Here is a 16,471-nt window from a genome sequence, read left to right on the forward strand (position 1 = left end):
CTTATGGATTATACTGTCAAGACCAACATATTCAGAGCCAAGATGGCAAACAGGAATCATTTGCAACTGACCCACAGGATGATGGGGAGGGGTAGAGCCCAGCAGTGGTTTCAGATTTATTACCCTCTGTTGACATAGACTTCTCATTTCCAATATGCAAGAATTAGAGATGGAACAGAAGGCACTGAAGCTCCTTTGGCCAAGCTGTAAAGATTGCCAAGCATCAGCTGTGTTCTGGTCTTCCAGGCTTTTGAACGAATGGCCACAGCTAATGCAGCAAGTTGTCCTAGTATTCAGGGCTTTCTTTGTGACCAAGAGGTGATGTGTCCCTTCTGGAATTGAAATGGCCAAAAAGAAACTGGCCCGTGGAAGAAAGGCTCATATGTAATCTCTAAGAAAAGAGGTTTTGCTTGTCAGCTACTTTAAACGTCATGCATTGAGACAAGGCATGTGATAATATCTTTCAAATCATCACTTTTCTCCAGTAACGCCCAGGTTTCTCTCTGTGTTATCAGACGTGCTGTGGTTCCCATGCAGGTGGTGTAATTGCACTTGATTGATAGAAACACCATGGATAAATGCTGGATTCTTCTGGAACGGCCGTGGCAGTCTCTCTCTCTTCTTCTCCATCACACTTATTGGGGATTCAAATCCAGGGAAATGTCTGTTTACCTAGTGGGTGCTGGTTAAAAAAGAAATCTATATGCACGTTACATACCATGTGCATCAGTGCCATGACAAAAAAATAAAACCCTTCAAAATGTGAACTTGGTGAAGGCAAGCTGTCCGCAGAAACGTGCCATGCTACAGCATGCCTTGATGCCTCTGCAGACTGGAGTAAACTATGCGGTTTGCAGTGACTTCCCCTGCTGCCTTTGTCGTTACTGTCTCTTCTGGTAATTTCTCTCTGACACTTTTAAGGAAGAATTAATTTCCTTGAGCACCTTCTCTTGTTTTTGCAATTGTGGATCTTCAGATTCAGTTTAAGCAAGCTGTCTGTGCAGAAGACAGTTGATAAGTTCTGTATCGCTACCGTAATTTGAATCACTGTAGACCAGTGATTTAATATTTTAATGTAATCCTCTACACACCTACAATCAGCAAATGCACATTTAGAAATAAAAATTGTTTCAAAGTGCCACCAACTGTTGTTTTTGCAAACTGCAATTCAAAGAATGTGTTTTTTAAATGCTTCTACTGGATGTTGTAACATTTGCTGGTGTAGCACACAAGACCAACCCTACATTATCCTTTCCCCAAGCTAGACAAGCAGCACATCCCAATATCTCCCCTATGACTAGATTTCAAGGGCAACATAATACAGGATACCAGGCACACCTTTTCTGTTGTTTGTAAAATATTTTTATTCATATTTGTGCGTTTTAATGACAAGCCAATTTCCAAAACTTTCAGGAAACCTCCAAAATTATCTGAGAGAACCAAGCGCTAAAAGTTTGCTTTGCTTTTTAAATATGTGTCATACTAATGATGTGTGAGTTCCTAAGAATTAAGTATGTGCTGGAAACACCATGCTCCAGTGCTCTGCTTTCACGTCCTCCAGACTTTAATTTTCACTCTTCTCAAACTTTGCTTTCCTCAGTTCCCTCACATCTGCATTTTGATTTCTCCTGAATCAAGCTGGACTCCCCACAAGAAGAAACTCTTCTATGATCCGCTCACAGCGAGCAAAGAAACGGGATCATAAAGTTTACCAGAAAGGCATAATGGTACTGATCTGTTGGTGCCATGAACAGGGTAAATAATCACAGAAGTTTGTCGGTCTGCATTGCGTGTTAGTTATATAGCCTGAGGCAGTCTTCCAGGAGACTGAATGGTTACAACTCCTGGTGAGCTGATCTCCATAAATAGCAGCTCTGAATCAATTCTGTTTGCTTGCTGTGATCATATGAAATGCATCAACTGTTGAATAAATCAATGTGACCCCAAAGATTCCTTGGCTTAACATCTTGTTATTTTGTGGCTATAGGCTGATTAGGCATTTAAATAATTTTCTGTGATAGCATCTGCATTATTTGAATATGCCAGATTGTGAACACAAACCTTTAGATTTCTCCAGTGCTTTATTTGCCAGTAATAACAATAATTAAAATAACAACACCCCTCCCTTGCTTTTGTTGATACCATTTAGCTTTTTCCAGAGAGGACAAAGTACGCATTTTACTGGTTTGAAATGAAATGTGTTCTGCAAGGTCTGAGTTATTCAGCTATCGACTCGTGGGAGCATTCATTTCAGAGAACAGTAAGTTACTCCAACGTTCTCAGTCCAAATTGATCCAACAGAATGAGACCACCTTTGAAGTCTGAATTCCTCCGCAATTTTTCTTTCAAAACGGCAGCTCTGGCCCCCCTGTAGATGTAGCGGGTAATCGGTGGTGATTGATTTCTGAGTGTGTGGATGGAAGAACAGGGAGAGAAATGACGCAGTGACAGGAGAGGATGCAAAGTTCAAGAACTTCGTAGGCATGTGCACAAGGAGACCTTTCACAAGAGCAGTAGAGTGACTGCCAAAAAGCCAGCGAGGAAAAAGAAAGGAAGGTCCAGCTGAAAGGTGAAACAAGGACATTATAGCTTCTGGAAACCGTCGGAGCGATGACTGGGGGAGGGAGGAGTTTTCAGCAAAACAGCACGTGGTTAAACAGAGGAGATGAAGGAGAAGAGGGTGCAGATTTGCAGACGTTCCTAATCACATGGAAAGAAATCTGCTCCGTTTCCTGTTCTGAGAGACAAGGATCCCAAGGCAGCACATATTGACAAAACACTAGGCGTCTGAGCTGTGTGCCAGTTCCTTTTCCTTAAAAAAAAGTTTCAAAAAGAAATCAAATTAATAGTTTGATTAAGAAAAGCACTGACTTATAATGCCCATAATTTTTCTTATAAGAGGAATTCTGATTTTAAGATTATCTCAAAGATTTGAAATCTTTTCCGACTGTTTCAAAGGAATAGAAATATCCAGATCCTCAAAGCTGCCACTGCTTTATTGGCAGCTGGCTTTATCGCTGAACTTCCTGGTATAAGAAAAACAAAACAAACCAAAACACAGTAAGAAATGTCTTTATTGCCATGCACTGTTTTACAAGTCACCATGTTATTATTGGCTAGAGAAATCTCAAGTGCTGTGCAACGTGACTTCCTACTTTTGACGGGTCTTAGGGGCGTAGTTCTGACTACATAACATCCATGATTGCCATCACCACATAAAAGTATTGTGTTAAATAAAAATAAGGCTGGGTTTTGCAACTGACATCGCAAAGCCAATGGAGAACAGAATGACAATTGGCAAACAAAACAAAACCTTGAGAATTTGCACGGTTAAATATCAGATTTCTATGGCACACACTAGTGAGGATCTGCAGTTTTGTTTTCCTTTCCAGCTTAGATCTAGGAAAACCTAATTACAATTCATTAAATGACTCTTCTGGTGTCAACTTAGGTGACAACAAATAAAGAGTATACCCCTTTCCTTAATGAGGAGCAAATCTGAATTGTGTAGAGCTGCAGCCAAAGCCTACTGCCCATATTTAACATTGGTTTATAAAAACCATATCTTTTCAATTTTCCTTGTTTCCTAATCAATTGCTTCAGCATCCTTTCCCCGCAGTGCTTTCAAGATGGATATGTCTCACCATTTCATTAATGCAGTGTTGAACAGCAGCGCTTCCTTTTGTAACAAATTAGCATTACTGTAGTGTGCAATATGGGTTTGAATCTCATTTACATCAGGATCCTTTCTGCCATTCTGGCAAAAAAGACATTTTTATAGGGAAAATCTAACATATGCTGCAAATATTTAGTTGCAGAGGCAACTGGGCTAAGGCAGCCTCCCTGGTTTTTGCTGCAGCAGAGAGACACGGGTAGCACCAAATCCCCTATCCTGCCCTGGCCCAGGCTGCAATGCTTTTAACAGCACTCATCAGCACAGACCAGGCTCTTGGAATAGGTTGATGGCTGAATGTTGACCCCCAAATTCCTCTGGTCAGAGAGAGATTGTGAGTCTTTTATTCTCACTGATGAGGGATCAGACGGGGTGAACAGGTTTGGGATTTTGCTGAGACTCCCATGCCACAAAACCACTTTTTGTACCATACGGTCATGCCACCCATCAGAGAGGTGGTTATCAGAGAGAAGCTGAACCCAAATCTGTTACTACAGCCTAATTTCCAAGCTTACCAAAGACTCGAATTTCTGACTTGTCTGCAACAAATGAAGTAATTCCCACTTCATCACTCTGATTGTTACAAACCCACTTCTGCTGAAGTGTTCAGGTGTCCTTTAAACCCAGTATTAATCTCAAACTACAAATCTCTTCATTTAACATTCCTCATGGCTATTTGAGAAGTGAATAAATATCCTTCTGCTTTTCAGTAAAACGCCTCTGCAACTGAACCTCTTATTAAATCCTTAGATTAGTAAGAGCTGTCCTGTCATACAAATACTCTATTAGCATAAAACAAAAGTTAGAAAAGAAGCTACTGAGTGTTGCTGCTAAATGAAAATTCTTATGAAGATCATAGGATCCACAGGGTTTGCCTAGCACAAACCCAATCTTTATCAAGCTGCACTGGATAACTGATAGGAACAACAATAATAGAAACAGAACTGTAATGCGTTGCTTTCATGCGTGCTAAAGCAAAACTTTGCCTTGATCAATAATCTAAACAGATTTGCTCTAGTCAGTCAATTTTGCTTTCTAGCCCATTGTACCCCCCTTTTAACCTCACTCACACTGGTGAAATGCTGCTGTTTCCTGCTCTCCCCTGGGCTCTTCCACACTCCTGGCAATCCCTCATATCTCTTACTTCATTAGTCTGATCCCTATTTTCTCTAAGTGCCATGATTTTACAACAATTCATTCTGAAAGCCAAACAGCACACTGCCAGAATCAGGTCACCCTTATTTTGTTAACACATGGTGCTGGCCAGTGGCACAATAAGGCAGGAGGATCCAAACCCTGCTGGGATTTTAACCCTCATGATGGTTCTCTCCACTCCCACCCATATACAATACTTAAAGTGGCAAGCCTATATCAAGGCCAAAAAAAAATCTTCATTGATAGCTACAGCTACCTTCCCAAAATTTGGTCATTACTGTTTGTTCATCCCTTGTGGCTATGTCCAGAAGTCCTGCTGATTAATGCAAAGAAACGCAGAAATGCTGGCTGGAGAAGGATCCTCTAGAAGGCATCCAGCCTGACCTCCCCTGGGTAGCAGAGCTGTGCCAGCACTGGACCAGGTCAGCCTGTGGCTTTGCCTCTTTGCCTCACCAATGCAGCAGAGGTAGAGGCAGCTCCTTTTTCAAATTTCCCCCGACCTTGCTTCCACTGGTTAGTTTATTAAACAGTAGGGTACATCTGCAATTCACTAGTGAACGGCTACGTTACATATGCATAGTTTAGAATAAAATGTGCAGCTCTGATTTTATACTAGTTCTGCTTTGTGTTTCTACTAAGACAGCTTTAGAGCTTCACTATTCTCAAGGTACATTAACAGGTTTTTCCAAATGTGTTGTAAGAAACTTCCTGACTGCAGTTTCCCATTACTCCTTACACTAACCACCATAATCATGAACAAGAGATTCTTCCCTTCCTTTTTGTAATTGCCTTCCACATATATTTATATATATCACACATACACACATATACATATACATGTATACATATTATATCATATAAATAATTCTATTATAGATGTATCAATATAGAGAAAATCTATATATCATGGTATATGTGCATATCATATATATCAGATATCTATCTATATATTTCAGTCTTCTTACACTAACTTCAAGTAATGTAAGGCAAACAACTTAGGAAAATGGTGTAGGAAGAGCTCATGAGACCATGAAGTCAAATATAACAAAAAGGAGGAATGGGGATGTAAAAAGTTGAAGACAGCAAGTCTGTTTTACCTGTGGAAAGAGGTTAAGAAGGAAGCTGGATTGCACGCTATTTGATTGCAGGCTGCAGAGAACTGTATTGGCAGAATTCATTTGATACTGGGTACTCTTTAATTGAACAGACAAAAACATGCAAGGACCAACTGCTGAACACCGAAGTCATCCAAGTTCATGTTAAAAAGAAGATGGAAATTTTTATCAGAGGAAGCAATTTACCAGTGGAGTAGATTAAAAAGGGATGTGGGAGAATGAGTTGGGGTGGGTCAGCACCTCTCTCTTGTGTCCCTGAGGATTTGTCTGCTTTTCTTCCAGCTATCTCAGCTGGGCTGATAAAATATATTGCCTGTCTCCCCCCTCCATGGCCTGATTCTCATTCCAGTCACAAACTCTTTAGTCAGAATAGGGTTGGTGAAATCGTGTGGCCTGTGGTTATGGTAGAAACCCCTAATGCTTCTTGGGTCTTTGAAGATCTATTACTTGACCATGGGTTTGTCCTGGTTTCAGCTGGGATGGAGTTAATTTTCTTCCCAGTAGCTGGCACAGTGCTGTGGTTTGGATTTAGGATGAGAAGAATGTTGATAACACCCTGATGTTTCAGTTGTTGCTGAGCAGTGCTTACACCAGTCAAGGGCTTTTCAGCTTCCCCTGCTCTGCCGGGTGCACAAGAAGCTGTGAGGGGGCACAGCCAGGACAGCTGACCCCAACTGGCCAAAGGGCTATTCCAGACCATATGACATTGTGCTCAGGGGCAGTTATCCAGGGAGGGGAGTAAGGAGGGAGGACTGCAATAGCTGCTCAGGGACGGGCTGGGCATCGGTCAGCAGGTGGTGAGCAATTGCACTGTGCATCACTTGCTTTGTATATTATTATTACTAACAGTATTATTATTACCACTGCTATTTTACTCCACTTTATTTCCATTATTAAACTGTTCTTATCTCAACCCACGGGTTTCCTCTTCCAATTCTCTCCCCCATCCCACGGGGAGGGGGGGAGTGAGCGAGCGGCTGTGTGGTACTTAGTTGCTGGCTGGGACTAAACCACAACAGGGTTGAAAGAAGCCTCAATTGGCTTGATGTATTTCCCCAACTTTTATGTTGTTTCTCTATGTAGACAGCTCCTATTTCTTAGAACAGGTTGTAGATACACTCAGTCTGCCATTCTGTTATATCATCCTGCTACATTAGCATTATATTGCTTTTCCCAGGACTCTTTGCCACTATGATTGCTCACTTCTCAACAAATTACATTTAATGCTTACGTTATTAATATTGTCTGCATCAATCTCTGAATATTTTATAATCAAGAGAAGGATTCCCTCCTTGAAGAATCATGTTTGCTTATGCTTTTGATTTCTGCTATATAGTTATGACAACATTTAACTATGGTGACCTTCGTATTATCAGAGTGAAGTCCCTAGCAGCCCCTCTACTCTCTCATGGATAAATAGGGGGGGATGGTATCACAGGAGTACCTAACCATTTTCTTTCTCCTGTGTATGAATTATGGTTGGTCAAGGACTTTGTCTTTACCCAAACCTCTTCAAGCGTAATTTCCACTAGCCTAGTTATGTATGACCTCTAGTTTTGGTCCTTTTTCTTCTTCACATTAGTTACATCAGTTCCTAATAATCTCATCCCACGTTGTGCCAAGTTCAGTTTAACTCCAGCCTCAAAAAATTGCCTGTCAAGATATTGCCATTATCTTAGACTTTTTTCTCCTTGCGATAGGTGGATGCTCAAATTCTTTAACAAGTTTCAAATATTCAAAAAATGCTGTCCAGTATGTAAATAGTACAGGTGGAATTTAACTGCAAATGTATGTAGTTATATTAACTTAAATGATAGTGAGGTTTGGTCCTTATTTTGTCAAAATTGCCGTTTGGTCCCTGAGATCATTTGCTGTTCATTTTCTACACTTTCACATTCCTGGCTTTCAGAGTAACCCACACAAACTTTTCGTACAGAGATACATCCATTTGCAAATCACCTCCATCTGAATATTGTATAATTTAGTGAGGCTACTGCTTGTGTAATCTACTATTGTCAAGATGCAAAGACTTAAATTATCTAAAACAGTTGAATAAATATCCTCAAATTCCTCTATTGCTTTCCTTGCATCTGGCTGTTCCCACCAAGTGTTCTTTAAATTACAGAGGGTAAAATTGTGCCCTTTCAGCTTCAAATGTATCGAAATGTAGAAACTTCACCAAAAGAGCCTTAGAACCATTTCATCCAGTCCTCCATTTTCAAGGTCACATTAAGCATGAGTATGATTAGACATCCAAGTAATTAGTTTCTTCATTTCTCTGGTTTTATGTTTCTGGTAAATCTGATAGGTAACTCAATGGAAACTGCTGATGCATCAATGAAAGTCAAAGGGGTTGAAAAGCAGCAGTCTGACCCTTGTAAATGAAAGTGGATTTGGGTCCAGAAAAAGGAGTGAAGTACCGAGGAGACAGCAGGTGATTTTAAAGTATGCTTAAAATCTCCAAAACAAGCTTAAAGGACTCCTTCCATGAAGGAAAGGGGGATATCTGAACATGCTCTAATAATTTTCATGTAATAAATCCAACAAAAGGAGCACACATGATCATCACCTCCCAGGTATATCTCTCTCTCTCCTCACGCTGTTTCAGCCAGATAATATTAGGCTGTCAACATCTGACTGACCCAACTTTCACTGCTCCTCAGAGGACGAGGTCTCAGAGGACTTTATATATTTAATGGCAATCAAAATGGCAAAGACTGAACAATTCTCCCAGAACGCTGGTTTTTGAAGAGGGAATTACTAAAATCCTACAGCTCTCCTTGAGAACATGAAACTAAAACCTCTTTTTGCAGGAACCGACAAGCTATCCCTGACGTAGGAAATGAGCATGGATGAGATCTTACCAGATTCATATTGAATCTAGCAGAAAAGCAGCCTGCATTACTGGTTTTGCCACCACTGGTCCAAAGGCTGTTGATAGGCCAGCACAGTAGAAGACAAGAGTAAATTAACATCTAATGTTACATACAGGACTCAGCTAGTAAGAAAGTCTGCCTTGCTGAGGCAAGGAATATACCCCTAATGAAAGAGATTTCTTAGAATAAATACCAATATTTGCACCACAGCCAAAGGAGAGAGGAAGACACCTGGAAGGTCACTGAGATTAGGGATACTGTCTGCCATGCCCAGATGCCTAAAGTTTTATTTTAAGTGTATCCACTTTAGGCAGAGGTTAGGCAGGATCACTTAGGATGAAACCCTCAGTTCTTACAACAAACTTTAAGTGGGAAGTTCTCATCTGAGGAGACTTTGGAGAACTTGATCTCTTAGGACAGATAAGAAACAGATGCAGAAGGGAAAGGGTAATCATGGTCTTCCAAAACCCCCAGTTTTTGGGAACACCTTTTCTAGCAGGTTTGGGTTTTTTTTTTCCCTTCTATGTCTACAGCTCAGAATTCAGACCTGCAGTAGGAGCAAACAATTAGATGCACATTACATTTTAATAGTCTGCTTTTATTTCCTTTTATTTCTGGCTAGTTGCATAAGGGAAATAAGGGACAGTTCTTCTTTTCTTTTCCAAACAGCAGTTTTCCTCAAACAGAAAATGAGGAATTTTTACATTTTGTAGGTTCTGGCTGATCTTATTTTGAACTCTCCGCTGCACTGATCATGTCAGTTTATGTGGATCAGTCATTTCAGTCATTTGTTGCTAAGGGTATGCCTTGTATCGTTCCTGGATCACTGGCAGGGACTTCTGAACTGTAAAGAAGAAAAAACAACAAAGTGAAGATGTTGTTAATAGTCACTATTGATATAAAAGCAGTTTATAGCAAGCCACTCAAAGCCCAGGATCAGGACCCTCAAAGCTATTTTCAAGGCTCTGCAAGCACTCAGAGCACATACATAGGCTCTGTTCTAAAGAATAGCAGTCTAAGATTAGTGCTAGCAGAGGCACGCAGGTGGGAGAACATCGGCAAACAAAATACTACCAGGAAGAATAATAGGTAGCAGTCATAGCTTAATCAACAGCCTGACTCTTGTCAAGCGTGTTTTGTCGGCATAGCGGCAAAGGAGGATTTTTAGGTAAGATAATGAGGATACCTCTGCCTGTTAAAGGAAGCTTCTCTCAAGCCTGGGAAGGCATGAATATGTCTGATTGAAATCAAATAAGATTCTGGGAGGGGCCAGCATCAGAGGCTAGTGGGAGGCAGTAATTGGCCTGAATATGTGTTGAGAAGTGGGTAAGCTACCAGAGGCTTTGGAAGTCATGTAAAGAAAATTTGCTTGTTAGTAAGGTATTAGTGGAGGAGTGAGATAAGGGAAGGGATGAGCAAAGAAGGGATGAAGAGAGAAGGGGGTCATGGCCACAACAAGCAGGCTATGGAAATGTGTGAAAAAGCAGCATTTGTGTAGGTATAGTGCAGCTTCCAAGGCTAGAAAAAAGTAACTAAAACATGAGAGGAACCAGGCTGGTAGTTTTAGCTACTGAACCTCCCTAGCTCCACTCTTAAGCAGAGGCAGCTTGGGCAGTGATAACTTCAGCTGAGGTTTTTCCAGCATCTTACACGGGGCTTAGGGGTTTGGAGTCTAGAAACACCCCATGATTTAGTGCTCTTTTTTAAACATGAGAGAGGCTGTGAGTCTTGGAGGGATATGCAAGGGTGTTCTCCCTCCTCCCCAGTGACAGGAGTGTAAGCAGGGTGGGGGAATGGAAGGTCAGGTTCCTGTGCAGAGGTGTGCCCAGCTGCAGGAGCAAGAAGTGGAGAAGGCAGTGAGGGGAAGAAAGTCCGTGTCTAGGATGGAAAGTCAGGACTATGAGGAGACTAAGCATTGGGAAGGGGCATAACAAGATTTTCACAAGGAAGGAAAGGGAAACCCATGAAATTCACAACTGAAATATAAAGCTACAAAATAAAATGTTCTGATTCTGCTTCCACAAACACAGATGTGATCTTGCAAATGAGGATAAGACCACATCTCAATTTTTTAAAATCCATTAGCATGTTAAAGGCTACACCCAGAAGCAAGGTATTTTTAAGATCAGCTCAATACCTCTACCTGGGCATGTTCTACCTGAGACCTGAATCCTTTAAGACTGACTTCTTCCAGTAATGAAAAATAAAACATACCTTTCTATCTATGTTTTATAGTTAAATATTCCCTTCCCCAATAAACACCCATATACACTAGACATGAAGAAATGCAGTTTTACAGGCTTCTATGAGACCTGTTAGTTAAAATAATCTTTGGATAATGGAAAGATTGGAAAATAATAACTGGCCACATCATTCAATGGCATTGGCTACAGCTCCCTTAAATCATTGGGTTGATGCTTATCCAGGCTGCTGATCTGGCTCTTTTTCCTTCGTTCCTTTTCTCAAAGTCAGATGAGAGACAGTTCTGCTTCCAGCCGGTGGGAAGTACCACTGGCTTGTATTTGGCAGATGCTTGAAGTGACATAATTTTATTTATCTATCTCTTCTGAGCCTTTTTCTTCTCAGAGTCTTTGTTTTCTTCCTCAAAGAAAGAGCTACACGTAGAGCAGTGGTAATGCTGATGACCTTTGCTGGCTGGATTATTCTATGGTAGAGTGAATTTAACACTTTGCAGCATTTAGACCAACAGTTTCATAACGGCCTCACTCCAAGACTAGGTTATGCTGGATTTAATTGGTTTACAGAAACTCTCACTTGTCACCAGAATGAGATGTGCAGCTATGTTCTACCTTGCAAAGTGCTGCTGAGAGTAACTGCACAACTCTCAAATCCCTCAAAGGGCCTCCTGACCTTGCAAAGCTCTGGGATTTGGACGATGCCATAGCCATTCACTACTGCTTTAGTCTTGTTGCCCTACTCTGCTGACAAATGCAGGCCTACACGATCTTTGTGGCCTTCAAAATTTCTTCCTTTCCTGAATTTCAGTGTGTCATAAGCATCTCTCTCTAAGCCTCTTGCTAAGCAGAATAGACAACAAAATTTTGCAATTAAGTCTCGTACTGCAGAAGAAACTGTCAACTAGTAAACACTGACATCCTAAAAAGACTCAAATTAAGGGATAATGCATTTTGTTAAATTAGCAGTCCAAATCTGCATGCCAGCAAAAGCTCCTAGCTTCTGATTACCTCCGGGAACAAAGACGACTAGAGCATGCTTATAAATAGTGGCAGTGGGCTTAGCATATGTTACCTTCTTCCCTAGATAAATATTAATTAGCCATGCAGAAGAACCAGATCCTTAGTAGGAAGAAATCTTTGTATCTCCCCTTAAATCAGCGTTGACGTGATGATTTCACAAGGAAAAGATTTGATTCTTAATTTTCAGCAATTTTACTTCTCTGCTGTGATTCATTGCACTGCACAAGTTTCCACCAAGCTTTCTGCATTAGTAGCTTGTTGCTTTAAAATGTGTGCAGACTTTTTTTTTTTTTTTTTAAACACAGAATTCAATGTTTCATTTCTGAAAACTTGATATTTGGGACCCGTTTGAAATCAACTCTGGGTCCTGAAAGGAAACCCTTACAGATTTCAACCTCTAAAGCAGAAAGAAAGATCTGAATGTACTGAAGTGGGCCAAAGCTTTAAACCTGCTATGCTTTAGGTGCCTATCTGAAAGTGGAGGATTTCTCTTCTGCCTGGTCTGAGCAGAGAACATGAGAATTTTTTCATTTGAAACCCTACAAAGTCTAAATGCAGGATCCTTTCCCTTCATGCTGAACAGGTGCTCTCCTCTTTTTTTTGTTTTTCTTATGTGACAGGCAGGAGTTAAAGGTTATGCCATCGACTTTCAGTCATGGTAGACAGCTGTGCCTTTATGTCTTACTGTCACGGCTATTTCCTATGGTTCATTCCTCAATGGATCTGCATGTATTTCATTGCAGACAGATCCCGATGGGTAAAAACCCCTTCAGGTGTACAACTGGAGACAGCCTGAACTGTAGCAATGATTGTTCAACCAGATCCTCTGTCAGCAAAACAGGCATTTGAACTAGTTTTAGTGGGAATTAGAGGCTCCAGCAGCCTCAAATGGAAACCACAATAACGAGGAGGCAACAACCCTTTTCACATAAGCAGTCATTTCTTCTGCTTTGTAACCAAGCAGGAGAATAATGGGCAGCATGGAAGAAGAGAAGATGGGGCAGGATTGAAGTAGTTTCCTGTGGAGCATCTCCAGGAACATCATTAAAGAGCAAGCCCCTTGTAGATGAATGAGGAACAGCCACCAACCTCAACCGCTGCCTCCATGAACTGAAAGGTATCAGGATGGCTGCAGTGTCTGAAGATGAAATGGTGGAGACAGTGTAAGGGAGGACTGGAGTTTCTTTTTGCTTGACCTCAGTTGCCTACTTAAAGAGTAATTGAATACTCGTCAGAGGGTATTTGAGTGCATTTTTCAGAAACTGTGCCTGACCAGTATGAAGAATAAGGAGATAACTTGATCTGGCTTTATTCCCTTGGGTCAAGAAACTCGGTGTCTATGTGTGCCTACTGGGCCCATGCACTTGTTTCTTTTTCTGGGTCCTTGGAGTCAAAATCAAAACCAGGCCCGGCTGTTTCTTATAATTAAATTTCAGTAACTCAAGCTGGGTGTTTTTATTTTGACTAGTGACTTAAAAGTGTTGGCATTTAAATGGCCTCAGCTATATTTCAAAGTTAACATTGAGAAACTTCACACATATATTAGCGTTATTTGTCTGTTGGCAAACTCAACAAAATACCACTGCGTTGATTTACATAGTGAAGGTTATCTTTCCTAACAGAAGGACTCGGAATTTCATTATTTAAAATATGAGGATGAATCTCATCAGAGTGCAGGAGGCTAAAGATGGCATTACATACAACTTGCCACCTGAGTCAAGGGCAGAGGTGAAGTTTATATTGTGCACTGAGCCCTGCGTTCCCATATACCTAGAAGATCCAAAAGCCAAAACCCACACAACGTTATCTGTGGCCAGGACAGATCTGACTGTAGGATGAGGACTTTTCCTTTCTGGTAGTTAGGTTTCTTTCTATGTGTCTGTCTTCTTTCTCTAATTTATTTATAAGTCATTGATGACATTTATGCCATACATGGGCAGTTTGTGATGCAATAAACCAGTAACAGGCTCAGTTTTCATTGCACTTTCTATATTTGGGTATTTCAGTACATCAAAATCTGGATATAAGAAGTATTAACAGTCTTACGCCAGCAGAAAGAAATTAATTTTATGCGTGCCTTTGCACAGAAGCCAAAAGCTTCAGGAAATAGGATCTCTTTCCCATAAGCGTCTTTTCAGATCCAGTTAGGAGAGGGGAAGGCAAACAACGAAATGCAAGCTTCAGGGTGACAGCACAGCAGTGGGATATGATCGTTCATGTGGTAATATGTATGGTTCACAATACATTTCTGATTGGCACTCCCAAGACTCCAGTACTTATTGATGATTCAGGTAGAACCTGGTTCCTGCTTTCATCAAGCCTTGTCCTGTGTCCTGTGGGAGCCCGGCTGTGGCATGTAACTGGGTGCAGCCCGGCTGGGCAGAGAGGAAGAGTAACTATCGAAAGTCTGAGTACCTCTTGTTCTGACACAAATCCTGGGAATCAGCGTGCACAGCCTGAAGAAAGCAGCAGCTCCAGTGTCTTCTGCATGCCCCACCAGCAATGATGTAAAGCACCGGGTCCGTGACAAGGAGCAGTATTAGGAAGCTGGCTTTACTTTCTTGCTGCAGCTATTCCTAACCCAAGACTGAAGCCCCAGAGAGAAGCATGGGGAACGCTTACTGAACCTGCCCAGGAGAATCAGGTGATCCCTGTGGGAAGTCAAGTGAAGACATCAGAGCTAGACCTGGCATGTCCTGGGTGAATGTTTTCCTGACCACTGGCAGCAGTACTACTGCTGAGTAAGAAACAGAGTTAGAAACAAGTGAGCACAACAGAAGAAAACAAACAAGGGAGGAGAAAAGCATCTTCTTGCCAAGACAAAGAGGGATGCAGTGAATGATGATTACTGATGAATAATAACCCAGAATTAATGGAGAAGGGCAGCAGCAAAAGCTGTGCATAGAACACAAACATTTTATAATGAGGGTAAATAGTGACATTAGTAGGGTGGCCAGAACTCACCGCCCATTCACATAGCACTTGTCTGCATTACATGACATAGGTGATGGCAGTGGCTAGGGCTAGAATATTAACCTTGGAGGCTCTGCAATTTCATCAGAAGAGCCTTTCCAGAACAGGAAAGCTGTTCCAAAGCTGAACGAAGGGACTAGGTTTTGCTCTTGTTATTATCGGTGTTTTAAATTTAAATCAGTCTCAGATACGTAGCCCTATTTGGGAAGAATGTTGAGCTACGGAGGCTCGAGGGCAGCTGCCAACTTAAGCACAACTAAATTCAGCCAGAATTGTCAAGCAGAAGTGGAAGCAATAGCACACTGTATTAGATACCAGGATTATAAAATCTCTGCCCATCAAAGAGATCAGAAGAATGTAGATAGCTCTATATTATTATTTTTAATGCAGTAAAGCCTAGAGGCTCCAAACAATTACCAGGCTCCACTGGGCACAAGGAGGCACCACAAAATAAAAACATGGAAACAGATCAAACCCTACCCCGAGCCCTTCTGGGAACACGGAAAGGCTTATTGACATTTTATCTTGCTATCAGTTCAGTGAATGTAGGCAAACCTCGCCTACCACACTGATTAAGGCAATCCTCTCCCTACCTCACTTCTTGAGAGAGCCTGACTACAGAGAGGGTCTGGGACTGATTTTACAAAATCTCTAGCACTGCCTTTTGATCTCAGGGGACCTATGCACGCTTAGCGCATTCCAAGATTAGGGCACCTTGCCCAGTACTGAAATAGGGAGGGAAAAAGCTGTCCTTGCAGGGCTCTGGCTTTCCCACACTGCTGTGCAACCCTGTTCTCCCTCAGCTCAGTGCTTCTCTTCCTCGAGTTTCTTCACCCTCCAGCCTCCCTCTTGCTCTCCTTCCTTGACCTGCATCCTCTCAGGTGTGCCAGTCCCCCTTGCTCACGGATTATCAACGGGGTGCTGAGGCTTTTAACTCTGCCCAGCAGCTCGATGTCCCAGGCGGAACAATGCAGTGCCTATCCCTGCGTGATGCTGAGCATGGCCCAGGAAGGGCAGGGGCACAGGGGTACTGTTTGCCTTCCCACCACAGAGGAAAGCAGCCAGGACAAGGCACCTCAGCGGGGAGTGCTGAGAGTTTGCAGGGAGCTCAGGCAGGTAGCAGCATGTGCAGATGTGTACAAACATGCCTGCAGACTTAAACCTCCTCTTTACTGGCTTTGTCGTGGCATCTTTGGGAGATTTACTCGAGCGCTGGAGCTCAGCCATTTCACTGAGCTTGGAATTACCCTGACCCAGCAAAAAGCAAGCTCACGCCTCCCTTTGTGTGCAAAACTTTCCTGCGGTTGCAGAGAACAAACGCCAGCAGGAGCTGCGGGAGCTGGGGAAATTGTGCGCTCCCGGTGCACCTCTTGCCCCTCGAGCACTGAAGGATCCCGCAGGGCTGTGCAATCACAGATGTGCGTTTCCAAGCACACCAGAAAAAAAGAAAAAAGAAGAAAG

The sequence above is a fragment of the Egretta garzetta genome, unplaced genomic scaffold (genome assembly GCF_000687185.1).
Source record: "Egretta garzetta isolate BGI_Z169 unplaced genomic scaffold, ASM68718v1 scaffold9, whole genome shotgun sequence".
Taxonomy (NCBI): Eukaryota; Metazoa; Chordata; class Aves; order Pelecaniformes; family Ardeidae; genus Egretta; species Egretta garzetta.